Source organism: Amia ocellicauda, chromosome 3, assembly GCF_036373705.1.
Source record: "Amia ocellicauda isolate fAmiCal2 chromosome 3, fAmiCal2.hap1, whole genome shotgun sequence".
NCBI lineage: Eukaryota > Metazoa > Chordata > Actinopteri > Amiiformes > Amiidae > Amia > Amia ocellicauda.
This window is the reverse complement of record NC_089852.1, coordinates 26,095,231-26,102,385: the sequence shown is the minus strand read 5'-3', so window position 1 is coordinate 26,102,385 and position 7,155 is coordinate 26,095,231. Positions and strand designations below refer to the sequence as shown.

Genomic DNA, 7,155 nt, shown 5'->3' with positions numbered 1-7,155 from the left:
GTCTGCCGTTTTAATCGATGCACATTGTTCATGCTGTGGTGAGAAGATGGATGGGGTGTTCACACTTCTACCCATCACACAGCTTTATGGATGGTGTGAATGTGCTGCCCCCCAGAGGGAGCCATGGGTACTGATGTAATAGGTTTTCTCTTCCCCCTAGTGTCCATGGTGTACTGTGGCTGGAGCTGCTAGTGCAGAGGGAAAGGTGACGTGGATCCTTCAGCATTCGTTTGCAGTGAATGTGTTGCCAATAAAGAATAATTTGAAGAATGTGCTGTGTTGCATTTCCTTCATTGTATAGACAACTTGGTAGGGAGAGAGTAGTAAGGAGAGGAAGAGGAGGAGGGGAATACCACTTACTCCACAAGGGGGGGGGGTTAAGACAATCCAGCCAGTTCCACTTCACATAATTTTATTTCAGCCAACAGAAAAGGGAGAGGAGCGGAGCAGAGCAAATTCATAATGGAAAACAAATGTTAGTCACACTCTGCAGTCTCCTTCAACTGAAGAGATCCTCTCCAACAGCCTGGGAGGGGGAAAGACCTCCAAACACACCTGCCCGAAATAAAGGAAAGATGTTCAACAATTGCATCACAGCACTGAAGCCAACTTTCAGCGGCCACATGCCTGCACCCTACCTCCAACCACCAGCAAGCTGAAAAACAATACAAAGTTGGGGGTTCCACAGCACCAGGACTTCCACACCACTGCAGCCACAGTTTTAATGCAAATGTTTGTTTCCCTCTCTCTCCAACAATCAGCTGAGCCTCTGTCCATTCCACACCAATCCCAATTGCTTGCTACCTGAAACGCAAGGGGGAGAATTATAAACACCACAAGCTTGTTTTCCTCTATCAGTCACTTTAAGCATTCAATTTAGCATTAAACTATGTCCTTTGTTATAGTAGGGGAAGTGTGTGATTTACTTCACAGGTGACAGGGGTTTTTACCAAAAAATAAACCTAATATGAAATGATAAAGAGAGAAGACATTTTGGGTAGTAAAATGCAACAGAATCCATAAATAATGCAAAATCTTACCCAGTACAACTGCATCTCATCTTTCAAAAAGAAGTGAGGGTGAGACAGGAAAATAAAGGAAATACACCTGCAGACAGGTGAGAGGGCAAGAGATCAGCCCCCTGCTGCATCTGCCCCATACTGCACCCGGCCGATTGCAGTAGCTTCTTAACCACTCGACTTGGAGCAAATACTGTGAAAACTGAAAAAAGTTTTATTGGGGTTCCCAACATATATCTGTGAATGTCTGCAAAACTGAACACATGGCCACTAATTAATTTGTTGATTGAGTTTATGAGCATTCAAATATTAATACAATTCAAATATGCAACATGGTATATTGAAAACAAAATACATTTATATCCAAAGTCTTTTGACTATGTCATGTACCTATCTGGTCAGCAGGGGTCATCATTTACATTTGACAAAAAACTAATAAAATAGGAAGAACAATACATACAGGTATCGATGGATACACGCACATATATACATATATAGCACCTTAGTACTACTGGTTGTAAGAAACTAAATATGTTGATGCATTGTTACAGCATTGTTTAATATACACTACCTTAAAGAAGGGCTCCAGTAGATGAAACTATAAAGGCAAATTCAATTACTGTGAATGAAATGCCATACTAGATACTGTACCAAGAGATCCATATATACATATACACATACATACACACATATATTATAAAACCTGTTGTTCATGCTTATTCATTCAGATCATGAAGAATGGCACTGTTACATACTTGCAGATTATTCTGTGTTCATGGAATGAAGTCAGTTTGTCACAGCATGTGGAAATGGGGGAGGGTGCTACAGTGTGGATGGTTTTGCTGCTTCCTAGCAATGCTGCACCTTTCTGTGTGGTTAGCTGTCCATCCCAAGTGAGGGCCTGTGTGAAACAAACACAGAGAGGGATGCTGCGTCTCAGTGTCAAACCTTCGTAATGAGAATGGAATTTCCCCAGCAGTGTAGAGGACAGTGTGAGTGTAATCTCACCGCAAACCACCTCTTCATGCCACTCTTGGGCTAATTGCACCCCACCCCCAGCAAAAATCAATTTATCCTCCATCCATCCCCTGCTCTTTGACAGCATCACCCATTACCCTGCAGGGAAGGAGAGAGGGGACTACAGTCTAGTGGTTTCACAGCCCAGCTCCCTCTGCTCATATCTCCCTCCTGAGCCGCTCAGCTGCCCAGCAGCCATGCTCCTGGTAACCCAGGACAGCGATGGTTGTGTGGTTAGAGAGACAGTGCTAATGTGTACACTAATAGCTCAGTCATCCCTAGTACAGGTCCAATTATTTAAAATGTCAAAGGCATGCTCTCCAAACGCTGCCTAGTGAAAGCAATTAAATGCAGTTCAAAAGCCTGCTTAATAGCACATAGTAATTACTGGCATTGGGGTCTGATTTAGCACAGAGGAAAAGGGGGGGGGTAATTTTTAGGGGTGCATAAACAGCATTGGCTAACCAGGAAGTTTAATTATCAATACACTCCCATTGAACAGAAAAACAATGGTAATTTCAATTTCAGCATTCCAGAAATATGTACACTTTCGTTAGGCCAACATCTGGTTTTCCGGGAGGGAGAGGAAATACTCTCAGATAGCTTGGTTGGGGGTTACATTTCAATTAAGGACATGTGTTCTATGATTATTCATGTTTTGGGACTCAGCTTTACAGGAGGGGAAAATGACAGATTGAGAGCACTTTGTTCCTCGATCGTGTTGAGTTATTAGTTTGGTCATGTGACTAGCTCATTCTGGGACCCATCAATTCTACCTGGCGATACTCCTTTCCTTTCCGCACCTAACAAGTCAATCGGGTTTTCTATAATTTGGCTGTTTGAAGACTGCCAACTCCGGCAGCAGTTCTAGCATCATCAGGTAACAGCTTGTTCGTGTTTGCTGTAACCCCACATACCCAGTCTTAATTACACTGTTCTCCCCTGCTCCTCTCCTACTCCACCCCCCATATATGTTTGTGGAAGGCAGCTGTTTGCTAACACACCCCGGCTCCTACACACAGTACCATCTGCTGTCGCGTTTCGTCTCATTTCAGCCGTGAATAAATCAGGAAATTTAAAAGTGCACTTAAAAAAAACAACAATAACAAACAACAATCTTATTTGTGAATTTTAGCTTAAGCAGCCCTTGGGGAGAGTGGATGCAACTGAGATAAGAATGTGACCTTTTGCTGATTTAGGGGACATGGTTTGAATTATGCACCCAGGAGTGTTATATAAGAGGCTCCGAGAAGGAAGCTCATGTGATGTAATCTGACAGAAAATCACAGCAACCCCCCAACCCCCCCACCCCGTTCTCCCTTCCTCTGCGTGGATATGTACACACCCAGACATTTGGGTAATATTGTTATCTTACAATTCATTCACAATATCTTACACTGCTACTCTTGTGGGACCTCTGTTTGTGACTCCCAGGATCTCTGGAAAATGACAACTTTTCTAGGAATTTCTGTAACAGGAAATTCTGCCTATTGGAGCATGCTGTTAAACCCTTGGCTCTTTCCCCCTCATTGGAGGGGCTTGTTTCCAAAGGTCTTCACAACTCCTTCCACTGCTGCTTCCCCCCTGCCTATTTGCTCGAAGCACTGTCATTGCTTCCCCCTGCCCCCCCCCCAGGGCCCCACTCACTGCTAACCCCTAGCACACTCTTGCGCCCTTGCCAACAATTTGATAATTACCACCTCTATTATTATATGTAGTATTACACATTGGCCCCAGTCTCTCCGCTGTCCTCACCCGACCCTGAGGAGTGAGATAAGGACAGCAGGGGGGAAGGGAGGAGAAAACTTATGAAAGAGGAGCCAGCATGTGTGTGTGTGTGTGTGTGTGTCAGGGGAGAGGGTGCGCCAGTTCATTTCTGAACGAAAATGTGAATGTGAATATTTATGCCTTGACATTTATGTGCAGTTGTGTGTGTGTGTGTGTGTACATTTGTTTACATGTTAGTGATTGTAGTATTGCAAAGTATTGTATGTTTCAATTGTCCAAATCTAGAAGTGAACGACGTGACCTCACTGATTTAGGGATGCCAGCATCTCAAATGGCACCGGGGTGCATCTGCGTGTGTGTTCTGCAACTGTGCTGTGCTGGATTGGACAGCCTGTCTGAGCAGGAGTGGAAAATTCCTCCTGTGACTGAGCCCAGAAGGGGGGCAGGGCTTCCGCCTGGAGAGCAGGGTAGGGATTGGCAGAGGGAAAAGCTGCCTTTATGATATCACTGCCTCTACAACAGCCCTGCTTCCCATCCCTCCACTGTTCCATGCCTGCACAGAGCATGCTCAAGGTAGCAGCAGTGCGCCTAATTGGGAATCGTGCTCCATTCATCCTGCCATAATGTGTGGTGCGTGCTGTATATCAGCAGTATATGCATTCCCATTTCAACCATTACTTATTGTGATTATTATTAGTATTACTCTTTCCAAACCCCTTCTGTACCTCTGAATAAACTGCCTAATTTCACAGATGAGATGCTTTGGTGCACTATAGGAAATTGGAAATATCTTGACTGCTTTTTTTGTAATAAATAGATGCAAACAAATATATCTACACATACACTTACCTATAAGTATAGAAAATAATCTATACACATAAGATGTAGATTAAGTAATCTAAGTATCCATAGTCATTTATAAAACACACCATTTGTTTAGGTTTGAAATTCACTGTACAGTACCTCAGATAACCTGTGATCTACACATAGGCAGACATCCTGCAGTCCCACAATTCAGCCACTAGAGGGATCAGCCTCCTAGTCTTGAACTTCTGGACACCTGGGAAAACTTTCTCTTCTTGATTGCGGTGTCAGTAGTGACACTGTTGTCCTGAGAGCCACACTCTTCCTGGCACAAGCTGCTGGTCTCTCTCTGGGGTCCCGATTGCAGTTCAGTGATGGACAACTTTGCCTCAATCACATGTTACATGGCAGGGGACAGTTTAGGCCAGGTTGGATGGCGTCACTTTAGAGATGATGAGCAGTTATCGCCCCTTGTACCTGCATACACAGCAGACCGCACAAATCAACTTAAAAATACATATAAGATTGATTCTGTTATTGTAAAATATATTTTAGTAATAATTGTACACTTCATAGTAAAATGTATACTTATGTGAATCAAAGGGTATAATTATTTTAAAGTATTATTACTATAAATCATAAATATTATAGTAATATGTTAAAAAGAAAGGTAAAACTTTACAAGGTTTTCAGTTCAACATGATTGCTATACCCTATACCTTTATACTGCTTTGTTCACGTTTGTTAGCTAAATAAAGTTGTCCAGGCCGATGCTAAATAAGTAGTATAGATAAGTTATAGGTAAGTTTATTACAGGAAGGGTAGTTGTAAGGAGGAAGTAAACAAAGAAGGATGTGTGTGAAGTTTGCTGCACCCAGACAAATTATTACTAAAAGACAGTGTGATGGAGTAGGCCCATCCCTTGATTTTAAACCTAACTGAAATAACATAACTAAGATTATTAGAAAGGTAAAAGGGGTTTAAATAAAGTTTGTACTTACTTGTTGTGAGGGAGGATAAGGTCAAACTCAAGTACAATGGGGAAATGTGGAACTAAGTTACCTTGTGGCTTATTGTTCTTTGGTTTGGGTTAAACATGGGTGTGGGAGCTGCCATGTTTGTTGCTGGGAGGTTACAGGGGCCATCTTGGTGAGGGGCAATATAGGTTTTCCTTACCATAATGTTGGTAATAGAGGACACCTGTTTTCCAGCATTGGATGGGCTGACTCATTTTAAATCTGAAAGGCTATGTCGAAAATAAATAATATAATTATTGGTAATTCAACTAATTCTTTTTTACCTATTGATACTGTCCCTAAATGCATTTCTTATGTGTTGTGTAATGGATTTAGAATTGTATTTTCTTTTTGGGTTTCATCAATTTTTGTTACATTGCTTTGTTCTAGGGGAGGGGTCATATAGAGCTAGGGTATATAACCAGGCAGTAGAGGCAGTTGGTGGTGTGCTGGAGTCGAGGTTACTTGACAGAGTGCATGTATGTTGAATGTATAAACCATGAGTCTAGGTAGCTCTGTGGTGTTTTTTTTTTTCTTGTTTGTTGGATCTTATCTGAATTGAGTTTTGTTCTGAAACCTCCTGTATCTTATGTAAATGTGGCATAAATTCTGCAGGGACCCAGAAACCCTGCAGGATAGTTCTGTTGTGGGGGGGTGGGGAGAGTGGTTGTGTGCTGAGTGACAGCAAGTTGTATTTATATACGTTATAGTATGTGCATGTACACTTATGTAACACAATTCGTGTTTGTGCAGCAGAAAGGGTTTGTCCCAGCTGGGCTTGCTCAACTGACTTCCACCCCATGACGGCCTAGAACAGAACAGAACAGACCTGACATTGAAGAGAACAAATTCTGTTTATTAAGATGCCATGGCAACCACTTGCTGCTGAAAAGCCAAAGTCGTCTCCATTCTCTCTCCAGACAGTCAATTTGACCCAAATAGAGAACCAAACCAAAGCCCAGTTTAGGAACAATTCTCCCCAAAATCTTCCTGATGTGCCAGGCCACAACAGCAAACATATCAGCCTCTAATAAGGTCCCAGACTGTTCTCCGGCACAAAATCGTAGTGGCACAGGCCAACCCAGCTGCTGCAGCAGGGGAGGAAATATACACGGCCCAGTTCGTTAGGGTTCTGCACAGTCTTTTGTAAAATGTTTCCCCTGGGCCAAAAAAACCCAAAAAACCTATCAATCTGACAGTCACCTCTTTGGTGCAATCTTTCCTCAATGTTATTCATAAGATGTGGCCTCAACATCTCAGACACAGATCCACCGACTCCAGACTGCTAGTGCGAGGTTTGTTGTTTACCTGTTGTTCTGATGATTTCTTTTACTGTAAAGCTGGGAGAAGCAGGAATTCAAATAATGTACCAGGCTGACAGCACTTGTATTTCACAGTAAACAGACCCCAGGTGTCTTGTTATTCTAGAGAGCACAGAAAGGGCACAGAACTATACAGTGTGGGATTGAATAGCTCAGTTGTCCTGTGACAAACTGAGCACCGCCAGTGTGATGGAAAATCTCATGGATCTGCACAAAGACTGCCACCCCAAGCTTACAAAAACAACATGT

At 42.7% G+C, this 7,155-nt stretch overlaps 1 long non-coding RNA gene across 2 annotated transcripts; it reads right to left on the bottom strand.

Moving 5' to 3' along the window:
- Positions 1 to 395: 395 nt before the first annotated feature.
- LOC136747285 (uncharacterized) lies at positions 396 to 5,683 on the bottom strand. 2 transcript variants are annotated; one of them, XR_010816468.1, is made up of 6 exons: positions 5,570 to 5,683; positions 4,728 to 5,045; positions 1,775 to 1,920; positions 1,041 to 1,107; positions 639 to 804; positions 396 to 555 (listed from the first exon to the last, which is right to left on the bottom strand). It is a non-coding gene; the product is annotated as an uncharacterized LOC136747285 (long non-coding RNA). The 2 variants fall into 2 exon arrangements; XR_010816469.1 differs by lacking the exons at positions 396 to 555; positions 639 to 804; positions 1,041 to 1,107 and adding an exon at positions 1,118 to 1,221.
- Between the last annotated feature and the right edge of the window lie 1,472 nt (positions 5,684 to 7,155).